This window comes from Lissotriton helveticus, chromosome 5_2, assembly GCF_964261635.1.
Source record: "Lissotriton helveticus chromosome 5_2, aLisHel1.1, whole genome shotgun sequence".
NCBI lineage: Eukaryota > Metazoa > Chordata > Amphibia > Caudata > Salamandridae > Lissotriton > Lissotriton helveticus.
Genome location: NC_136066.1, coordinates 2,513,032 through 2,537,477, shown reverse-complemented (window position 1 = coordinate 2,537,477; position 24,446 = coordinate 2,513,032).

Genomic DNA, 24,446 nt, shown 5'->3' with positions numbered 1-24,446 from the left:
GTGGGCAGTGAGGGAGCAGGCTGCGGGGGAGCTTCGGTGCTTGTCGAGTTCGAGTGCCCTCCGCACTCACGCTCCCCGCCGATTCTCCTCCACCCTGGGAGGGGCCAGGTAGGGGCTCACCTTGGCCCCCGCTGCATTGTCTCTTTGGCACCCTCTCAGGGCCCCAGCGTGTGTCCTGGATCTGCCGCGATACGCTGGGGGGTCCCGGAGGGGGCTTCCCAGCGTACGCCTGAGTCCTTGGGTTATGAATGGTGTGAATGAGGGTCTTTATGGGGTGGAGGGTGGGGGCATGGTGTCCAATAAAGAAGAGAAGGCTCCCAGGGGGAAGGGGTGTTGTAGGCCCCAGTATGAATGGTGTGAATGGTCAGTAGCAATGGTCAGAACCTTGACGTGGTGCTACTGCTCACTGGTTGTAACACAACTGGTGCTAATCTGGCCTTTTGTGTGCATGGAGTGCAGGGTAGGCTCCTGGGTGGGGATCCGTTCGTCACGCTCTTCCGAAGGCATCTGGTGCGGAGCTTCAAATGCCCCCTCGGGACCACCCGTCGCACATCAGCCTCATGACCTGGCTCTTCAGATGAATTCAGCACTTGGTCTGATCCTCTGTGCCCCCCCAGCGCCTTGAGACCCCCACAGGTGAGTAGCCGCACTTTACTAACTCTGAGTGATGGATTGATTGGACTAGGCGGTTGCCTGGTATTAATAAAATAGCCTCAGTGCTGCTTGGCTTTGTATTATAATTTATATACAGTCTTTGTAAAGTGCTGTTTGCACATAGCTTTGTTTATCATTATTCCAATGGATTTATTTATCTAATAAAGTTCTTATTTCAAAGATGAATCACTTACTGGACATCAAAGTTATTGAGTGTCACCTACTGTGCTGTTGTGAATCGATTTAGATTCCGTATGAATTTTCCAGATTCATGCCCTTATATAGGTGCAATTCACGTTGCCCTTATAAGGGCATAGAAATCAAGCCCTTATTTAGGCATAGCCCATGCTACCCAAATACAGGCATGGCTACTTCCATCCGTTCATCAACGTCACGAGTTCTTGGAAAACCAGACTCTTAAGCAGAAGGGACTTCCCCCAGCCTGGATATTGATTTCTCCAAGAACTCATTTATTATGCATGAACATCTATTCCTTATGGGTTCATTCATGACGTTTTCATGCCCGACTTTTACATCAATTCGGGCATTCCAAAACACCTTTAAGGTATAAATATACCTTCACTTGCTATGGTAAAGTACGGTGTGGTTTGGTGCAGTTCAACTACGATGCGGCTCGCCACAGCAAGTCCCGAAGGAAGCCGACTCTCCAGCTGACGCACTGACCAGAAGCTGTCCTCCTTGCTGAGAATCCAGCTCCAGTGTTTCTGACTTCCCTTGCAGGGTGTTAGAGATCGAGTCCCGGGAAAGAGATACAAACCTCTGTCATTCTAAGGTATGGAGCTGATTAGAACCTAGAGGAACCTTTGGCAATTCTTGGCACAACTAAACTAGACAATAGCTAAAACAGCACCTACTTCTTCCCTCGTTCAAGACTTAGGTTAGGTACACTGGGGTAGGATTATTTTAGAAGCACCAATTGAGTATTTTAGCGTGTGGTATTTATGTATGTATTTTAATGAATATATGATAGCCGCAAAACCATGCTATTACAATATTATTTTATATTACTGCTAACGCTGTACATATTCTATTTCGCATTCTGTCTTACGATTGTAGCAGTTCATTTCTCATGCATGAGAAATAAGACTGTTCAATAAACCCTTTTATTGAAACGCCCCTCTCACTATTTCTCTGCAACTCTGTAGAAACGAAGCATGCACGATTAAGAGAGTGAAATAGTTATCTATTGTTTCCACGACTCTGAAGATATTGTTCCGACTCTAAGGGAAACAAAGTTGTTATGTTTATGTGGTTGTCAGAGACTAATCCCTTCTTGTTTATTTGAGAAGTTTCTAGTGTCCTCTAAGCTATCTGGCACATACACAATTAAGTTTAATGTACTCGATAGAGACATACTGACATCAGTCGCATGTCAAATCTATAGTGTATGTTATTCCAATGCGCAGAACCTATCAGGGATATAGGAATTACACTACAGTGCCGTACCATCTGAGTTGCAATCACCGTCGCACCCCTGGAGTAAGATTTAATTGCTAGAACCCACTTCCTAGAGATAAGCAAGGGCCCAACACCGCCGCTCTGGCACCAGAAGTGGAGAAAGGGTGGGTTCTGCTGGATTTGATACTCTGAGGGAGGTTCTATAGAAGGCTTGGTATCCCTTCTTGTACCCCCTGCTCTGGCACCAGAAGTGGAGAAAGGGTGGGTTCTGCTGGGTTTGATACTCTGAGGGAGGTTCTATAGAAGGCTTGGTATCCCTTCTTGCACTCCCTGCCCTGGCACCAGAAGTGGAGAAAGGGTGGGTTCTGCTGGATTTGATACTCTGAGGGAGGTTCTATAGAAGGCTTGGTATCCCTTCTTGTACCCCCTGCTCTGGCACCAGAAGTGGAGAAAGGGTGGGTTCTGCTGGATTTGATACTCTGAGGTAGGTTCTATAGAAGGCTTGGTATCCCTTCTTGTACCCCCTGCTCTGGCCTCGGAAGTGGAGAAAGGGTGGGTTCTGCTGGGTTTGATACTCTGAGGGAGGTTCTATAGAAGGCTTGGTATCCCTTCTTGTACCCCCTGTCTGGCACGAGAAGTGGAGAAAGGGTGGGTTCTGCTGGATTTGATACTCTGAGGGAGGTTCTATAGAAGGCTTGGTATCCCTTCTTGTACCCCCTGCTCTGGCCTCGGAAGTGGAGAAAGGGTGGGTTCTGCTGGATTTGATACTCTGAGGGAGGTTCTGGAGAAGGCTTGGTATCCCTTCTTGTACCCCCTGCCCTGGCACCAGAAGTGGAGAAAGGGTGGGTTCTGCTGGATCTGATACTCTGAGGGAGGTTCTATAGAAGGCTTGGTATCCCTTCTTTTACCCCCTGCCCTGGCACCAGAAGTGGAGAAAGGGTGGGTTCTGCTGGATTTGATACTCTGAGGGAGGTTCTATAGAAGGCTTGGTATCCCTTCTTGTACCCCCTGCTCTGGCCTCGGAAGTGGAGAAAGGGTGGGTTCTGCTGGGTTTGATACTCTGAGGGAGGTTCTATAGAAGGCTTGGTATCCCTTCTTGCACTCCCTGCCCTGGCACCAGAAGTGGAGAAAGGGTGGGTTCTGCTGGATTTGATACTCTGAGGGAGGTTCTATAGAAGGCTTGGTATCCCTTCTTGTACCCCCTGCTCTGGCACCAGAAGTGGAGAAAGGGTGGGTTCTGCTGGATTTGATACTCTGAGGTAGGTTCTATAGAAGGCTTGGTATCCCTTCTTGTACCCCCTGCTCTGGCCTCGGAAGTGGAGAAAGGGTGGGTTCTGCTGGGTTTGATACTCTGAGGGAGGTTCTATAGAAGGCTTGGTATCCCTTCTTGTACCCCCTGCTCTGGCACGAGAAGTGGAGAAAGGGTGGGTTCTGCTGGATTTGATACTCTGAGGGAGGTTCTATAGAAGGCTTGGTATCCCTTCTTGTACCCCCTGCTCTGGCCTCGGAAGTGGAGAAAGGGTGGGTTCTGCTGGATTTGATACTCTGAGGGAGGTTCTGGAGAAGGCTTGGTATCCCTTCTTGTACCCCCTGCCCTGGCACCAGAAGTGGAGAAAGGGTGGGTTCTGCTGGATCTGATACTCTGAGGGAGGTTCTATAGAAGGCTTGGTATCCCTTCTTGTACCCCCTGCCCTGGCACCAGAAGTGGAGAAAGGGTGGGTTCTGCTGGATTTGATACTCTGAGGGAGGTTCTATAGAAGGCTTGGTATCCCTTCTTGTACCCCCTGCTCTGGCACCAGAAGTGGAGAAAGGGTGGGTTCTGCTGGGTTTGATACTCTGAGGGAGGTTCTATAGAAGGCTTGGTATCCCTTCTTGCACTCCCTGCCCTGGCACCAGAAGTGGAGAAAGGGTGGGTTCTGCTGGATTTGATACTCTGAGGGAGGTTCTATAGAAGGCTTGGTATCCCTTCTTGTACCCCCTGCTCTGGCACCAGAAGTGGAGAAAGGGTGGGTTCTGCTGGATTTGATACTCTGAGGTAGGTTCTATAGAAGGCTTGGTATCCCTTCTTGTACCCCCTGCTCTGGCCTCGGAAGTGGAGAAAGGGTGGGTTCTGCTGGGTTTGATACTCTGAGGGAGGTTCTATAGAAGGCTTGGTATCCCTTCTTGTACCCCCTGTCTGGCACGAGAAGTGGAGAAAGGGTGGGTTCTGCTGGATTTGATACTCTGAGGGAGGTTCTATAGAAGGCTTGGTATCCCTTCTTGTACCCCCTGCTCTGGCCTCGGAAGTGGAGAAAGGGTGGGTTCTGCTGGATTTGATACTCTGAGGGAGGTTCTGGAGAAGGCTTGGTATCCCTTCTTGTACCCCCTGCCCTGGCACCAGAAGTGGAGAAAGGGTGGGTTCTGCTGGATCTGATACTCTGAGGGAGGTTCTATAGAAGGCTTGGTATCCCTTCTTTTACCCCCTGCCCTGGCACCAGAAGTGGAGAAAGGGTGGGTTCTGCTGGATTTGATACTCTGAGGGAGGTTCTATAGAAGGCTTGGTATCCCTTCTTGTACCCCCTGCTCTGGCCTCGGAAGTGGAGAAAGGGTGGGTTCTGCTGGGTTTGATACTCTGAGGGAGGTTCTATAGAAGGCTTGGTATCCCTTCTTGCACTCCCTGCCCTGGCACCAGAAGTGGAGAAAGGGTGGGTTCTGCTGGATTTGATACTCTGAGGGAGGTTCTATAGAAGGCTTGGTATCCCTTCTTGTACCCCCTGCTCTGGCACCAGAAGTGGAGAAAGGGTGGGTTCTGCTGGATTTGATACTCTGAGGTAGGTTCTATAGAAGGCTTGGTATCCCTTCTTGTACCCCCTGCTCTGGCCTCGGAAGTGGAGAAAGGGTGGGTTCTGCTGGGTTTGATACTCTGAGGGAGGTTCTATAGAAGGCTTGGTATCCCTTCTTGTACCCCCTGCTCTGGCACGAGAAGTGGAGAAAGGGTGGGTTCTGCTGGATTTGATACTCTGAGGGAGGTTCTATAGAAGGCTTGGTATCCCTTCTTGTACCCCCTGCTCTGGCCTCGGAAGTGGAGAAAGGGTGGGTTCTGCTGGATTTGATACTCTGAGGGAGGTTCTGGAGAAGGCTTGGTATCCCTTCTTGTACCCCCTGCCCTGGCACCAGAAGTGGAGAAAGGGTGGGTTCTGCTGGATCTGATACTCTGAGGGAGGTTCTATAGAAGGCTTGGTATCCCTTCTTGTACCCCCTGCCCTGGCACCAGAAGTGGAGAAAGGGTGGGTTCTGCTGGATCTGATACTCTGAGGGAGGTTCTATAGAAGGCTTGGTATCCCTTCTTGTACCCCCTGCCCTGGCACCAGAAGTGGAGAAAGGGTGGGTTCTGCTGGATTTGATACTCTGAGGGAGGTTCTGGAGAAGGCTTGGTATCCCTTCTTGTACCCCCTGCCCTGGCACCAGAAGTGGAGAAAGGGTGGGTTCTGCTGGATCTGATACTCTGAGGGAGGTTCTCGAGGTTTGTATCTCTTCCTTCTTGCCCTCACTGCGGGCCTGGCGATGCTGCGGTTGCATGTTCTGCGTGTTCCTCTGGAGGTGTTCACCTTAGCAGCCAGGTGTGGTGGGTCGCTGCTGGTATTGACAGCTGTGTAAAGGAGGCACTGGGTCTCAATGGTGATGCATGAGGGGAGTGGGACCCAGTGGACTTCTCGGAGTGCTGGAGTGATTGTGTCATACGAGCAAAGACCCCTGATGAGGGGCAGATACAAGTAGAAGACCTTTATTGGAGGTAGGATGGTCTGAGGCACGTGTGCAAGGCTTTACCGATGTCAAGATGGGCCAGACCCGGTGACACTGTTTTAAGGGCTGGTTCCTCTTTTGCTGCAGCATCACGGGGCTCTGCGGGTGCAGTTTGGAGTGCAATGTGGGTCATAATGCCAGGTGTGTGGGGTAAGGGAGGACTTTACACAGATATCTGGGGCGTGAAGTAGCCACGATTCCTTTGAGACAGCCCTGTAATGGCTCCCTGCCCCCCTAGTGACATCCCCTCCCTGACGCTCCATGCCTTCTCGTGCTTCTTGCCCTTCTCCTGGCATTCGCTGCCCCTCTACAGACACTCACTGACCTTCTACAGACACTCCCTGCCCCTCTACAGACACTCCCTGCCCCTCAACAGACACTCCCTGCCCCTCTACAGACACTCCCTGTCCCTCTACAGACACTCCCTGTCCCTCTACAGGCACTCACTGCCCCTCAACAGACACTCCCTGCCCCTCTACAGACACTCGCTGCCCCTCTACAGACACCCCCTGCCCCTCTACAGACACTCCCTGTCCCTCTACAGACACCCCCTGCCCCTCTACAGACACTCCCGGCCCCTCTACATACACTCCCTGCCCCTCTACAGATACTCCCTGCCCCTCTACAGACACTCCCTGCCCCTCTACAGACACTTCCTGCCCCTCTACAGACACTTCCTGCCCCTCTACAGACACTCCCTGCCCCTCTACAGACACTCCCTGTCCCTCTACAGGCACTCACTGACCTCTATAGACACTCCCTGTCCCTCAACAGACACTCCCTGCCCCGGTACAGACACTTCCTGCCCCTCTACAGACACTTCCTGCCCCTCTACAGACACTCCCTGCCCCTCTACAGACACTCCCGGCCCCTCTACAGGCACTTCCTGCCCCTCTACAGACACTTCCTGCCCCGGTACAGACACTCCCTGACCCTCTACAGACACTCCCTGTCCCTCTACAGACAACCCCCTGCCCCTCTACAGACACTCCCGGCCCCTCTACAGACACTCCCTGCCCCTCTACAGATACTCCCTGCCCCTCTACAGACACTCCCTGCCCCTCTACAGACACTTCCTGCCCCTCTACAGACACTTCCTGCCCCTCTACAGACACTCCCTGCCCCTCTACAGACACTCCCTGTCCCTCTACAGGCACTCACTGACCTCTATAGACACTCCCTGTCCCTCAACAGACACTCCCTGCCCCGGTACAGACACTTCCTGCCCCTCTACAGACACTTCCTGCCCCTCTACAGACACTCCCTGCCCCTCTACAGACACTCCCTGCCCCTCTACAGACACTCCCTGCCCCTCTACAGACACTCCCTGCCCCTCTACAGACACTTCCTGCCCCTCAACAGACACTCCCTGTCCCTCTACAGACACTCCCTGCCCCTCTACAGACACTCCCGGCCCCTCTACAGGCACTTCCTGCCCCTCTACAGACACTTCCTGCCCCGGTACAGACACTCCCTGTCCCTCTATAGACACTCCCTGCCCCTCAACAGACACTTCCTGCCCCTCTACAGACACTTCCTGCCTCTCAACAGACACTCACTGCCCCGGTACAGACACTCCCTGCTCCTCTCCTGACACTCCCTGCTCCTCTCATGACACTCCCTGCCCCTCTCCTGACACTCCCTGCTCCTCTCATAACACTCCCTGCCCCTCTCCCTGCTCCTCTCATGACACTCCCTGCTCCTCTCCTGACACTCCCTGCCCCTCTCCTGACACTCCCTGCTCCTCTCATGACACTCCCTGCCCCTCTCCTGCCACTCCCTGCCCCTCTCTTGACACTCCCTGCCCCTCTCTTGACACTCCCTGCCCCTCAACAGACACTTACTGCCCCTCAACAGACACTTCCTGCGCCTCTACAGACACTTCCTGTCCCTCAACAGACACTCCCTGCCCCGGTACAGACACTCCCTGCCCCTCTACAGACACTCCCTGCCCCTCTACATACACTTCCTGCCCCTCTATAAACACTCCCTGCCCCTCTACAGACACTCCCTGACCCTCTACAGACACTCCCTGCCCCTCTACAGATACTTCCTGCCCCTCTACAGACACTCCCTGCCCCTCTACAGACACTTCCTGCCCCTCTACAGACACTCCCTGACCCTCTACAGACACTCCCTGACCCTCTACAGACACTCACTGCCCCTTTACAGATACTTCCTGGCCCTCTACAGACACTTCCTGCCCCTCTACAGATACTTCCTGCCCCTCAACAGACACTCCGTGCCCCTCTACAGACACTCCCGGCCCCTCTACAGACACTCCCGGCCCCTCTACAGACACTCCCTGACTCTCTACAGACACTCCCTGCCCCTCTACAGATACTTCCTGCCCCTCTACAGACACTTCCTGCCCCTCTACAGATACTTCCTGCCCCTCAACAGACACGCCCTGCCCCGGTACAGACAGTCCCTGCCCCTCTACAGACACTCCCTGTCCCTCTATAGACACTCCCTGCCCCGGTACAGACACTCCCTGCCCCTCTACAGACACTCCCTGCCCCTCTACAGACACTCCCTGCCCCTCTACAGACACTCCCTGCCCCTCTACAGACACTTCCTGCCCCTCTACAGACACTACCTGCCCCTCTACAGACACTTCCTGCCCCTCTACAGACACTCCCTGCCCCTCTACAGACACTCCCTGCCCCTCTACAGACACTTCCTGCCCCTCTACAGAAACTTCCTGCCCCTTTACAGACACTTCCTGCCCCTCTACAGACACTCCCTTCCCCTCTACAGACACTCCCTGCCCCTCTACAGACACTCCATGCCCCTCTACAGACACTCCCTGCCCCTCTACAGACACTCCCTGCCCCTCTACAAACACTCCCTGCCCCTCTACAGACACGTCCTGCCCCTCTACAGACACTCCCTGCCCCTCTACAGACACTCCCTGCCCCTCTACAGACACTTCCTGCCCCTCTACAGACACTACCTGCCCCTCTACAGACACTTCCTGCCCCTCTACAGACACTCCCTGACCCTCTACAGACACTCCCTGCCCCTCTACAGACACTCCCTGCCCCTCTACAGACATTCCCTGCCCCTCTACAGACACTCCCTGCCCCTCTACAGACACTCCCTGCCCCTCTACAGACACTCCCTGCCCCTCTACAGACACTCCCTGCCCCTCTACAGACACTCCATGCCCCTCTACAGACACTCCCTGACCCTCTACAGACACTCCCTGCCCCTCTACAGACACTCCCTGACCCTCTACAGACACCCCCTGCCCCTCTACAGATACTTCCTGCCCCTCTACAGACACTCCCTGCCCCTCTACAGACACTCCCTGTCCCTCTACAGACACTCCCTGCCCCTCTACAGACACTCACTGACCTTCTACAGACACTCCCTGACCCTCTACAGACACTCACTGCCCCTTTACAGATACTTCCTGGCCCTCTACAGACACTTCCTGCCCCTCTACAGATACTTCCTGCCCCTCAACAGACACTCCGTGCCCCTCTACAGACACTCCCGGCCCCTCTACAGACACACCCGGCCCCTCTACAGACACTCCCTGACCCTCTACAGACACTCCCTGCCCCTCTACAGATACTTCCTGCCCCTCTACAGACACTTCCTGCCTCTCTACAGATACTTCCTGCCCCTCAACAGACACGCCCTGCCCCGGTACAGACAGTCCCTGCCCCTCTACAGACACTCCCTGTCCCTCTACAGACACTCCCTGCCCCTCTACAGACACTCCCCGCCCCTCTACAGACACTCACTGACCCTCTACAGACACTCCCTGTCCCTCTATAGACACTCCCTGCCCCGGTACAGACACTCCCTGCCCCTCTACAGACACTCCCTGCCCCTCTACAGACACTCCCTGCCCCTCTACAGACACTTCCTGCCCCTTTATAGACACGCCCTGCCCCTCTACAGACACTCACTGACCTCTACAGACACTCCCTGCCCCTCTACAGACACTCCCTGCCCCTCTACAGACACTCCCTGCCCCTCTACAGACACTTCCTGCCCCTCTACAGACACTTCCTGCCCCTCTACAGACACTCCATGTCCCTCTAGAGCACACGTTTTTATTTCAATTTAAGGAGTTCTCTGCAATGAATATTCCTCATCCTACAGTTTGAGTTTGTCTAGGCGTGAGTGGAACCTCGCTTCTAGATCTGGTGCTTTCACTATTCGACTAGTGCACTAGCATCCTGCTACTGTCTACTACCACCACCATGGCACCTTGGTAAACCATGCAGCCATCACTTCACCGAATCATCGCAGTTAAGAGAAGAATGTGGAGGATTCATTGCAGTTCTTCAATAATCTATATAAAATGGAAATTCCCAGCCTCCACACCCGCTCCAAGTCCTTAGGCATTAATAGAGTTGCAGAATGCAGAGACTAGGAGGAGAGAGTGGTGGGACAAGTGATGGCACCCAATAACTATTTTGTTGGTGTTACACTATCAGCAGATTTTAAAAACTGGCTGTGGGTCTGCAGCGAAGACAGCAGTGGGATATAAAGCAGTAACTCCCCCCAGAAGACTTAAATCCTATGTACACCTATAAAATCTTAATTTCCCTAACAAATATAAACTAAACCCAAAACACGTGGCCCATTGCTCTCCCTAACACCAGTTTATGTCCAAAGTAAGCTTTGTCCAAAGTAAAAGTCCAAAAATGTAACTGTCCATAAAGCAGAACTAAATAAGAAAACCCTAAAATTGCTCAATCCCACATTCCCACCCTCTCCCCAACAAATCGCATCCACCAAACAAAAGATTAAAAAGGGGCAAGAGAGGCCGAGCGGCGGGCTATGTGATCCCTCTCTAACCTGTTGAAACGCTCCTCCATCCTGGCTTCCAGGCACGCCATCCTCTGGAGCATGCAGGCCTGAAAGGCAGTGATAGAGCAAGATTTCGCATATTTCGCGACTTGCTTGAGTCACGAACCTCGAATCTGTTATAACCCGGTAATCCAATTTGTATGTTGTACTAATTTTCCTTCACTTTTGAATGCGCGTGTATCTTAGTGATGCTTGCCTATGTGTTTTACTAATATGATTAATCTGTGTCTTTAAAATGGCCGCCGTTTAGAATATTGCATCTGCGCATGCGTTAGTCACACTCACGTGACGTGACGTAGTTGTAATTCTGGAGGGAAAGGGTGCGCATGCGTAATAGCCACAAGATGGCTGCTTGTGTAATAATGTGGTGAAGCTTGTGCAGATGCTCTCGTGTTATTGTGTATTGCACTAATATATAACTGCATAGTATATTTTTTTAGTGGTAAACCATAAGTACAAGATCATGATATGTAGTACATACATTTATTTCTATGTTTTAATTTGTTTTCGCTTACTTTTCATGTACCACGATAACTGGGGGGTCTGACCAAAACCGAGAACCATCTTGAAGGTCCCTTCTGCGCATGTCGCGCAGCCAGAGAGAAATGTCCATGAACAGTGGAAATCAGCCAGCTGGCAGCCACAGTCAAGATGCTCCTGTGAAAGCCACCTCTGACCTAGGAGGATGGAGCAGAATGTGTTCTTCGGTTGTAACAAATTTAATTCTTCATTGTATTCTGTGAAACTTTTCGTGGGAACCCCAATCTTGCTAGGCGGATCCCTAGAATGTAAATTTAGGCTTACAGTAGTCTGTTCTGATTGGTGTGTTAACCTAGCCTACTTTGGGACCAATCGAAATTGTGGATTCTGACACTTTGCAACATTTGGGGGGTGGTACATTGACCCAAAACAGTATATCTAGCCTAGGTTCAGCTAGAGAAATTGTCCGACTTGTCTGAATAGCTGACCTGTCACTGACCCAACGCACTCAATAGGTGACTGAATTTACAGAGCGCTGCGGAGCACTCTGTCCGAAATTGACCATAGACTTTAAAGGTTTTACTTAACCTTAAGTGCTGGCGGAGCACTTTGCTGGGGAGTTCGCTAACCCAATCGGGGTTCTGACTGATAGCTGCAGAGAGGGTGGAGCGCAGGCGTTGCTTCCGAACTGCGGGTGCTGGTCGTGCCTTGGTGGTCCTGTCCTGATCCTAATCTGGGTTTCCTGTCCTGTCCTGGGGTGTCCATTCTGCACCTGCTGTCCCATTGATGACTGCTATTCCGTGGGGTATCTCCTGTCCTTGACTGATCCGTGGCCAGGGTTGGTTTTTACACCATTCTAGGTAAATATATAGATAGGGCTGAGAATTCTATACTGCACCTTTCTATTTTTCTGTCTTTGCTTCAATAAAGACATACCTTTGCACATGTTATAATTTCCATGTTTTCGCAATCTACTGTATGAATGACCAATTGAATTTTTCATAGCATGTTCCTATGTTACCTTACCTTTTAGAGCAAAATTCTCTCCATACTGTTTATGAATTTAGATGTGGTTTATATTTTCTCCTGAATTTTATTCTTAAACCATAATATTAGAATTATAGCGTATTCCACCTTTCACCCTTTTGATAGATGTACAGGATTCCTAATTTTCCTTTCATTTTTCATGAAATACGTCCAATAGTATAATTCTAGTACATGCAATAAGCTTGCTCATTTATAGATGTCCATTCTTGAGTTTCAGTTTTAAGTCTACTTAGAGTGTTCCCTGTCGCACTATTTACAACTTAAATGATTGCCCTTACACTTTTTGTATGGTTATGTTCTTTTTGTTATCATGATTATCGATTGCCTTTTAACTGTAAGCCTAATACTCACAGAAACTGATTTCTAGATAAAACCTTTAAAACTTCTCAGTTGTCCGTGGTCATTTTATGAAAATCAAAGGTATTTTAAAGTTGGGTTTTGTATTTTGTCTACTTTTCTTCACAGCTAGCTCCCTGATCCATTGTGGTCATAGGTACCCGTAACGGTGGATTGGTAAGTCGGGTACACTAGAAATAAAAGAAAGGAATCAGGGTTGCTGATGGTAGGTTTGTGAGGTCACCTGATTAATGTATATGGTGAATTGAAATTTATGGGCCCGAAAACTATATGGTGAAATTATTGGTCAGGTGACCCCCGATCTCTATCAGTAATTTACTGGTAGCACAGAGGATGGTTAGGGAATAGTTAAAGTTAGGTAGGACTAGATAAGTTAGATACGTTGGATGCTGCTAAGTAACAAACCTTGTTGCTGCTAAGAGGGTAGGCAGTTCAGGTGATTTGATCACTCACTTGAAATGTTTGCTTTGAAATATTATGAAATGTTTTAAAATCGTTATTCTTGTTATTATACTGTTATATGTATTAATCCATTCGTTCGTAAAACGTCTTCTATGTTGTTGGGAATCCCCGGGGAATTGAATAGCGAGTGGTGAAGAGAATCCACTTGCTTTGAGGTCACTGACTTTAAGGAAAGTTAGTGCAGGTTAGGCAGAACTGGAAGCACTAACTAGGGTTTTTCCTGAATGTTTGTTTAAATAAATGTTAGCAACGAGGTTCATTGGCAAAATTCCTATTGTGGCATAACCTAGTGAGGGTCACACCGGAAAAGTAGCAGGTTCATCGGAGCTTGGGTGAAAGCAAAAGGGCTCGCTGGTGACACTTTAGACTTGGATATATCCCAGAAAGGTGGATGAGTCTAGGGAAGTAGCAGGTTCTCCAATGCTTGTGTGAAGGGTAGGCAGAAGAGATCTATCCGTAGTGTGTGAAAAGTAAATGGAAGTAGTTTACTTGCAGTGAAACAAATCTTTCCTGTCTAGACACTTGAGTACAGTGGCGAATGTGTATTCGTTGTTCAATAACCAAGCACTAGCACTTTAGAAAGAAATAAAGTTTCCGTTACCTTGTGAAGGAGGGAGTCAGTCGCGAAGCTGCTCTGACGTCACTCTGTGCCGCGCTGGGATTGGTAGACGCAGCGGGTGTGTAGCGGAGCTGGAATTGTAAAGTAGGGGTGAGTGCCGAAGCGTGAGAACTGTCTCGCGAAAAAGGCCGCGCACCCATTGGTCGAGATTATTTGAACCCGTGCACTCTATTGGTTGCACGAAAATAAGAGACGCATTTAGATTGGAAGTAATTTGTAAACAAAGAGCCAGCTTGAAGGAAATTATATGTGGCGTACGTACAGACCGCATACTAGACCAGATCCGAGACATTTAGGATTTGAAAACGATCAGTGGAAAGGTCATAACACTAGCATTATGTACGGAAATAAGAGAAAATGATCTCTTGTAAATAAGGTGAAGAATTATTTCAAAAAAGACAAGCCGATTAGAACCAGAGAAGGTGTTGTCATCCCGCCACCGAATACTTCAATGGCAGAATTCTATTTAATTTGAGAACCCGAATGATTTACATCCCAGACCTAGATTAACGCAATACGAAGCACTAGAGGAATGGGAAATCGAAGCTTTTGAAAGGGATAAGCCCCGGATGGATAAAGGGTTAACTAAATTTTATCCGAAACTGAAACAGGTGACCCGTGACAAAAAGATGAAACAGTGGAGACAGAATATGATAGTAGAAGGACTGTTTCCAATGATGCCAGTGAGTGGTCCTCCTGCAGGAGAGAAGAAAACAGAAAAATGTAAACACTGGGTGCCTATTGGAGAGTCGGATGATGAATTATTAGATGACCTGTTTATGAGAAGTCCGCCTCCTTACAATGAAAGAAATAGACCTTCCAGTGAGGGGGATAATTCTCGAAGACCTCCTCTCCAGGAAGAGGCCAGGTCTGCCAGTGTAGGAGGGGGTTGCTTCATACCTCCCTATACCGAGAGTTTAGGTCTCGTAGATGCAAGGGATATTTATCCAAGAATGCCAGCTAGTGGGGATACAAGATACTCCCGTGAAAGAGACTTTTGCTCTAGATTTCCCAACGAAGGTGAGACAAGACCATCCAGTTCAGGAATGCCGTTCCTAAACCCTCCATATGAGGAAGAACCAAGATTCCTAGGCACAGGTACTTTGCCCCCAAGACCTAGTAATGGTGAAGGACCCAGAGAAACATTTCCCACTGCCCCGAGTTGTGCTCCAACTTTAACCCCACAAGTATTACATGACAATGCAGTCGAAAGGATATTGGAGGACAGAGAACGAGAGGCACTAGCTAAGCAGAGAGCTGAAATAATTCAGAGGATTTCTCAGTTAAATGCAAGTCCTGAGTCTTTAACAATTCCGGTTACTATTGGACCAGTGGTTCCATTGTATGGGGATCGACAGGGAAGTCCAAGAACTCCAGTTATTACCCCAGTTGTAGCCCAACCGAGATCAGAGCCCTTAATTGTAGACGACTTAACAAGTGAATGTGAGTCTGAAGTGTCACTAATGGATCTGCCCATTAGGGAACCAGGAAAAAGGATGCAGAAAAGACATAATCCTTTCAATACGAGGGAGATTCAAATGGAATCAACTTCGGGTACTAAGAGTGTCACGGTAGTAACTCCTGAAGAAATTGAGAGATGGAGTCGAGAATTAGAAAAACAAACTCTTCAGTCGAAACCTCTAGATCTCTACAAACTGAGAGTAGAAATAGAAGAACTTATGGCAGGAAATGTAGGATTAGATCGATTAAATACCTACTCAGAAGAAGAGCTGTTGTTCATCTGCAAGAGCCTTACTCGAAATGCCAGGGTACTCCATGAAAAACTAACTGACACTGCAGCTAGTATGGGAATAGATATCTCGAAATCAAAACCTTTGCAAAAACCGTACAGAGCAGATTTCTCAGACAAGGATCTGGAAAACCTGAACATGTCAGGGAAGAAGGCACAGGTCAAAGAGTTATTGACAGTATTACAAAAATGGGGAGATGTGGACAGGTGGAAAGCCAGGTGGGCCAAAAAGAAAGAGGAGGCTAGATCTAAACAAGTGACTCCTCAGTTCGTCCTAAAAGAAGCTGATAAACCAGAACAGTTATGTCCTATGCGTGAAGTGCCAGGTGGAAAATACGTACATGTTCCATGGTCCAGACAGGATATTGTGTCCTTTACAAATGATTTCCCAAAATTACGAGAGAAGCCTGTGGACTGGTACAGGCAGGTGGAAAGGTTTGTAAAGGTTCAAAAATGCCTGTGGAAAGATTTGGATGGGTTCTTTGATATCGTAGTTCCGGTAGACTTATGGACCGAGTGTAAAATAGCCATAGCTTGGCCTAGTGAGGAGTACCCGAGGGACGCCAGGACAGGGGAACCCTCTAAAGAAGTGATGAGAAAATATGATCAAGTAATTCAACATTTGAAGCTAAAAGTGCCCGCAAAGGAAACTGATTGGACAAAAATAGATAGAACCACGCAGGAAAGGGACGAGACTGTACACTCCTTTTATGAAAGACTGTTACAGGTGTTTAAAACATACAGCGGCATAGATAACATCGAGATGAAAGATATGACTCACTTCATTTACAGGTTTGTAAATGGTTTAAGACCCGAAATTTGTCAGTGGATCAAAGATAATGAAATATGTTGGCAGTCCAAGAAAATAGACGAGGTCCTACGGTATGCAAAATACTGTGAGGACGAAATGGCAGATAAGAAAAAGGCACTCAAGGAAAAGGTGATGTGGGCACAAGTAAAGCTCGCAAACCAGCAGGAGAAGCAATTAAGTAAATTGAGTAAGAATACCCAAAATCAAGGCTCTGGGGGTGGGGGAAAGCCCAAAGTAAAAATGAGCAGAGAAGAAGCTAAAAAGAAATTTCCCTGCCACCAGTGCGGAGAAATTGGACATTGGCGAGACGAGTGTCCGTATTTACAGCATGATAATACCCAAACCCCTGATTTAATTCCACAGACGCAGAGTGAAAAACCAAGAAAGACCCAGCAGCAGGTAAAAACAATCCAAGTGCCCCGAGCGCCAAAACCTAATTTTAAGGGAAAATCACCGCAGGGTGACGACATAGAGATCTGGGGAGGCAATGAGAACAGAAATGCAGCAACTTCACAGTATTTGTTAAATGACACTTTTCTCTGTGACGACCAGTACTGACGGGGCCTGAGAGGGGAGGACGAGGAGTGTGTACTTGGCGCCTCCTTGCCGGTATACCAGTCAGGGCCATACATTGAAGGAAAGGTTGATGGAAATGATGTCACCTTTTTGTTGGACACTGGTGCTACCCGATCTACTGTGAGAACAGCGGACGTTCCAAACCTACCCCTCTCGGGAGAAGCAATCCAGGTAGTAGGTGTATCTAATCAACTGATTAGTACCCCAGTTACTGAGCCCATGGAGATTACAATAGGGAACTTTAAAGATATGCATAGATTTGTCGTTTGTGACACCAGTCCAGTAAACTTACTGGGACGTGATTTGTTGTGCAAAATGAACTGTACTATCTTTTGCACACCAAAGGGCGTCGAAATTCAGACCCCAGACGAAGATGGCATCTATAAGTTAATGTTAAGCAGACCTGACTCAGAGATTAAACGAATGACTGTACAAGACTTACCCGAAGAACTTCAACAGACAGTGAAACCAGAAGTATGGGACTTTACTAGAAAGGATGTAGGATTAATGGCAAATGTAGATCCCATACAAATAGCCATGAAAGAAAATGCAGTTTACCCCAATACCAAGCCTTACAGAATGAGTGCTGAAGTGAGAGCAGGAGTTGCCATTGAAATACAGAAATTGCTAGAAGCAAACATCATACAAGAGGTGATGAGCAGCCCGAGTAATTCCCCCATAATTGGAATCAAGAAACCTAGTGGCAAGTACAGAGTAGTACAGGACCTGAGAAAGGTAAACAAGATCGTTGTTCCTTGTTGTCCTATTGTCCCGAACCCCGCAGTGATCCTGTATCAGATTCCTTGGGATGCTGAGTGGTTCACTGTGATAGACCTGTGTCATGCATTCTTTTCGATCCCATTGCATCCAGATAGCAAATTTCTTTTCTCATTTGCTTTTAATAGTCACGTGTACGTTTGGAATAGGGTTCCCCAAGGGTACACAGAAAGCCCCTCTATCTTTAATCAGATCCTGAAAAAGTGCCTCGAATCCCTAGTCTTACCTGGAAAGTCTGTTTTGGTACAATATATAGATGACCTTTTGGTGGCGTCTAAAAGTCATAGAGATTGTGTGATTGACACCATTGCCTTGCTGAATCACCTAGGTGAAAAGGGACATAAAGTGACCCCTGAAAAATTGCAGTTCTGTTCAAAATCAGTGAAATATCTGGGGCACCAGATAGAAAAAGGCATCAGAAAAGTCACCTCAGAGAGAGTCAGAATAATTCAAAAGATGCAGTTACCCCATACTCAGAAAGAGATCAGAATGTTTCTTGGGGTTGTAGGTTACTGCAGGCAATGGATTGTGGGATTCGCAGTCCTAGCAAAGCCTTTGATAAATATGACCAAGAAAGGAGCGAAGGACCCAGTTGAATGGGATGATGAAAGCTTAACAGCATTCACTAAATTACGAGACTGCCTGTGTACAGCCCCTGCTTTAGGAATGCCTGACTATTCTAAGGAGTTTGCCCTGTTCTGTGACACCCAAGACAATTGTGCATTGTCAGTCTTAACCCAGGAGCATGGGTTGATTAGGCGCCCAGTGGCATATTTTTCTGCCACTTTGGATCCAGTGGCTGCTGGATTACCTGGGTGTCTGAAAGCGGTAGCTGCCACTTGCACGAGCTTAGAGCAAAGTGAATCCATTGTAATGGGACATCCTGTAACTGTGTATGTTCCACATGCAGTTGTAATTTTACTGACCCGAACCAAGACTCAGTATCTCACCCCTAGTCGGCTGACTAAATACGAGAGGATTCTCGTGGGTGCTGCAAATGTAGTTATTACTCGGTGTAATATCCTGAACCCAGCCACCCTACTCCCTGACTCAATGATTGTAGAAGATGAAGGAGAGAACGAACATGACTGCATTGACCTGACAGAATTCAGTACTAAACCCCGCCCAGACATTAAGGAAACACCTTTGCCTGTACATGATGAAGAGTTCTTTGTGGATGGCTCATGTATGAGACACGAACTTGTAGGCCTAAGCACTGCCTATGCTGTAGTCTCTTTAGACAGCATTAAAGAAGCATCATGTTTATTTGGAGTAAAGTCTGCACAAATAGCCGAATTGATAGCATTGATAAGAGCTTGCAAATTGGGAAAAGACAAAAGAATAACAGTGTATACTGACAGTCAGTACTGTTATGGGATTGTGCATGACTTTGGCCAATTATGGCTACAAAGAGAATTCCTGACTTCATCAGGTACCCCCATTCGGAATGGAAGGGTTGTACAAAATTTACTGGAAGCAATCCAATTACCAAAAGAATTGGCAGTGGTCAAATGTGTTGCCCATAAGAAAGGCCTTGACGCTGTATCTTTGGGAAATGATTTTGCGGATCAAGTGGCAAAACAGTGTGCTAAAGATCGCATGTCCATAAATATCAAACTGGGAGGGACTGGAAACAGCTGCCAACTTATGGTGTTTGAAGAAGTGCCTACCTGGGATGAGGTGAGAGATTGCCAGCATGCTACGCCATTGAAAGAGCAAGAAAGATGGAGAAAACTTGGTTGTCGACCAAGAAGTGAGGATGGTGTCATTGTGGGCCCAAATGGTATGCCTGTGTTACCTAGACACCTGCTTGCCTCTATGGCCAGATTGATACATGGAAATTCACACACTGGAAGGGATGCCATGGTTCTGGTGTTTCAGCAGACCTGGTATAATCCGAAGTTCAGGAAAGTAGCAGAATCACTCTGCCAGAGGTGCTTAACATGTCAGCAGTTCAACCCTGGTAAAAGGACAGTAGTTGAACTGGGGAAGATTGGAAAATCAGGAGGTCCCTTTGTGAGAATACAGATTGACTTCATTACCATGCCTCGTTGTGAGGGAAAAAGGTATGTCCTTGTCATTGTCTGCCTGTTTTCAATATGGGTGGAAGCTTACCCTGCCACACAGAATGATGCCATAACCCTAGCCAAAATGTTACTACGAGAACTAATACCTAGGTTCGGGGTTCCAGTCACTATTGAATCAGATAGAGGAAAACATTTTCAGAATGAGGTAATCGATCAGCTCTGTAAAGCATTTGGAATCACACAAAAGCTGCACTGTGCATATCGTCCAGAGGCTTCTGGAGTAGTAGAGCAAATAAATGGCACTATAAAATCGAGATTAGCAAAAATGTGTGACTCTACTGGCATGAACTGGATAACTGCTTTACCTCTTGTACTGATGGGACTCAGAAGTATTCCAGACCGAAAAACAGGCCTAAGCCCCCATGAGATACTGATGGGAAGAGTGATGAGACAAGCATGGGTACCAGGATACAAACTGTTAAGCATTACTGATGATTTGGTACTTGAGTACTGCAAGCAACTGGGTGACCAAGTGCGTTCTATCTCTCGCCAGATTGGGGAAGACGCCGTCGCCAACCCGACAACTCCAGTTCACAAGTTGGTTCCTGGTGACTGGGTTAGAATCAAGAAGCATACTCGTTCAAGTTGCCTTGCACCGAGGTGGGGAGAAAAGCGCCAGATAATACTAGTGACCACGACAGCAGTGAAGTGTGCAGGCGTTCCCAAGTGGATCCATGCCAGCCATACACAGAAAGTAGTTCCGGACAAAGAACCTGGAGCTGAAGGTTGTCCAGCTGAGGGGTCTGCAGACGCCGGTCCTGAAGTAGCTGATGACGAACAGCCGAGCACCAGCCAAGATGATTGGATACCCATAATCGACTTAACTGAAGACCCAATCAGAACAAGAGAGCGAACCCAAGAAGATAGAGAGTGGAATAGAGAGGAAGAGATAGACACAGGCGAACACCCTCAGATCATTGAGATTTACATCAAATCTGAGGACGAAGAGGAAGGTCAGACAGGGACAGAACAGGTGATCGATACTCCTCCACTGACTCCTGAAATTGAAAAGGGACAGACTAGAACTAGTACAAAAGTTCGAGCAGAAGAAAATCAAGAGATCGAAGTGCTTGAACAGGATCAGATAGAATTAGAAGAACGTGTTCAGGACACAGAAACAGAGACACTCGAAAGCCAAAATCAAAATTCACCTGAACCAGGCCAGCTTAGTAACCAGGCAGAAGACATAGATACAAGACCTGGGATTAGTCAGATAGGAAGGGAAGAGACAGAGACAGAAGTGCCACAAACAAACGAAAATAAAAGAGCATTAGAAGAAAGCCAAATCACAGTGCCAGCTAAAAGACTCAAGAAAAAGAAAAATATTGAACCAGGATTTATTAAGAAACTGAGACTGAGAATAAAAACAGTAGAAGAAAAACTTGCAGAAAGAAGAAAAAGTCCTCGAATTGCAGAACAAGCTGGAGAAAGCTCCAAAAGAAGGAGTGATCGAATAAAAAGACTGAACGAAAAATACCAAGATCCTGAATGGACATTTTTAATTTTGGAGGATTTTGAGGATCTTGATATAACTGACGAAAGTGACGGAGAACCGATTGCTGATCAGTCTACAGAAGAGGAAGACGAATTAACCTGAAGTTGCACAAAGTAAGCTAACTGTGCAAAGTTACAGAGAGGGGTTGAGAAATCTTCTTCTGAAAGAAAAATGTCTGATTCAAACGTGAATGGAAGGCCTAGACGCAGTTGTTGCAAAACATGCTGCAAAGTATGTATATGTAGTATAGCTATAGTGATAATAATTTGGATAGGACTAACAGTTTTCATTCCTTTTATGGTAAGCAAAAATATTAATATTGACCCTACTCAGACTGTGACCACTGACACTTAAGAACTGACAACACGAAGTGTAGAAAGACGTGAAAAAGCACTCAGACAAACAAAACGAGACTTAGAAGCATCAGATGAGGAAGGACTACATTATCATGGAGTTAGAAACCAGACACAGTTAAATGTTTTCGCTAATCTTTTAGTGCACTATGTAGAAACTATGGAAATAGAAGACTGCTATGTCTGCATGAAGCTACCTACTTCTGTAGCTGAAGGCGTGACTTATCATCACCTACCTTTGACTTATGGAATTTCCTGTAGCATTTTAGCTAGTTTATTTTACAAAAGAGGACCGTTACAGTATTACTATTCTAATTCAGACGTGATATTTTCTGAACTTCCTATACGTGGAAACTTGAATCCTGTACATACTAAAAGTGACGTTACACGTTATATGGGAGAATACTTTCTGACAATAGGTGCTATAGACTTGAATGAAGCACACAGAGATAACTTGACCTGTTCATTACATGAACAAGAAAAAATATTTTTAAACATGGCAGAGAAAAGAAGGGAGAGTTTCCAAAGAAAAGCTAATGACAAAAGACAGAAAACTCCTAAATGGGCTGAAAACATGGAAGGCACCTCAAATGGTGGGAGTGGTCCTGCTTTGTTGCTGGATTTCGAAAGGAAAGGGAAACTTTGTCTTCATCGCGAGAAGACTAGTTATTATAATAACATTTTCATTGGTTCCAGTCAATGTGAACACAATTACAAGGTAATTGGAGGTTGGGGTTTCAAAAATGGGTCAGAACCTGTGTTTCCCGGAATTTATTATATATGTGGAGACAAGCCTTATTTCAAATTGCCGGACCACTGTTATGGAAGCTGCTATTTTGGCATTGTTTTCCCGAAAATATACCATGTGAAAGAAATTGCTGGAAGCAATGAAAACACTAATGGCTTAGTGCGTAGTAGAAGAGAAAGCGTAGGTGAAATAATGGGTAGCATTTTTAGTGCACTGATACCTGGAGTGGGAGTGGTTCTGAACACACACAGAATTTGCAAATTATCCACCATAGTGGATGTGTTGTCTACTGACACAGCTCATGGATTCCTGCTGGTCAATACCGAAATGGTTGCGATCAGATCAATGGTTTTGCAGAACAGACTTGCGCTGGACACCTTATTAGCAAAAGAGGGCGGAGTCTGCCGGATGCTGAGGGCGCAACATTGTTGCACTTACATACCGGACAAAAGTGTACAGATTAAAAAATATGTGAAAAACATTACTAATTTGGAAAAAGAACTCAAACCACTGGAGGTTGACAGTGCCTGGAAGAGACTTGTCGATGGTCTCTCCAATGTAGGTCATTGGTTTGCCAATTTAGGTAGAAGTTTATTGTTTAAGGTGCTGATGCCAATTGGAGTGATAGGTCTCATCATTTTTCTCATATTCGTCTGTTGCAAATGTCGCAAACACACAAAGAAGTACACGGTGGATAGAAGGGGTGTGAAACGGAGTGTGGATGAGCTTGAATTGGAAGAAATGAATAATCAGATTTACAAAAAGGTGAAAAATTCTCACCCTGATAAAGATGTGAAAGAAAAATGTAATCGCTTGTTGGAAGAGATTGAGATGCATAAAGTGTGAAAAAGTTGGCATCTGGTTCCATTTTTATTTGTGATGATAGTAAATATCATCAAAGAGGGGATTGATGAAGCAAGATGTCGCACATTACGCGACTTGCTGAAATCAAGAACCTCGATTCATGTATAACTCTGTAATCCAATTGTACGTCTTACTAATTTCCTTTATTTTTACTATATACATGTATCTTAGGGATGCTTGCCTATGTGTTTTACTAATACGATTAATTTGTGTCTTTAAAATGGCCGCCGTTTAGAATATTGCTTCTGCGCATGCGTTAGTCACACTCACGTGACATGACGTAGTTATAATTTTGGAGGGAAAGGGTGCGCATGCGTAATAGCCACAAGATGGCTGCTTGTGTAATAATGTGGTGAAGCTTGTGCAGATGCTCTCGTGTTATTATGTATTGCACTAATAAATAATTGCATAGTATATTTTTATAGTGATAATTCATAAGTATACAATCATGTTATGTAGTTTATTCATTTATTTCTATGTTTTAATTTGTTTTCGCTTACTTTTCATGTATCCTCGGTACGGAGGGTTGATGGGGTGCTTGGGAGTCCATTTTGGAGTGCAGTACTGCGCAGGACCAGAAGTAGCGAGGTGGCATTGACACAGCGCCAAGAGAGAGTCGCTGCCAAGACGTGCCTGGGAAGATGCACCTTCACCCAGCCAGAGAAACTGAAATGTGTTACATTATTAACAATGTATTCTTCCTATTGTATTCAGTGCGACTTCTCATGGGAACCCCAATCTTGCTAGGCGGTACCCAAGAATGTAAATTTAGGCTTGCAGTAGTCTGTTCTGATTGGTGTGTTAACCTAGCCTACTTTGGGACCAATCGAAATTGTGGATTCTGACACTTTGCAACATTGGGGGGTGGTACACTGACCCGAAAACAGTATATCTAGCCTAGGTTTAGCTATAGAATTTGTCCGACTTGTCTGAATAGCTGACCTGTCACTGACCCAACGCACTCAATAGGTGACTGAATTTACAGAGCGCTGCGGAGCACTCTGTCCGAAATTTACCATAGACTTTTGAAGGTTTTACTAAAAAATAAGTGCTGGCGGAGCACTTTGCTGAGGAGTTCGCTAACCCAATCGGGGTTCTGACTGATAGCTGCAGAGAGGGTGGAGCGCAGGCGTTGCTTCCGAACTGCGGGTGCTGGTCGTGCCTTGGTGGTCCTGTCCTGATCTTAATCTGGGTTTCCTGTCCTGTCCTGGGGTGTCCATTCTGCACCTGCTGTCCCATTGATGACTGCTATTCCTTGGGGTATTTCCTGTCCTTGACTGATCCGTGGCCAGGGTTGGTTTTCACACCATTCTAGGTAAATATATAGATAG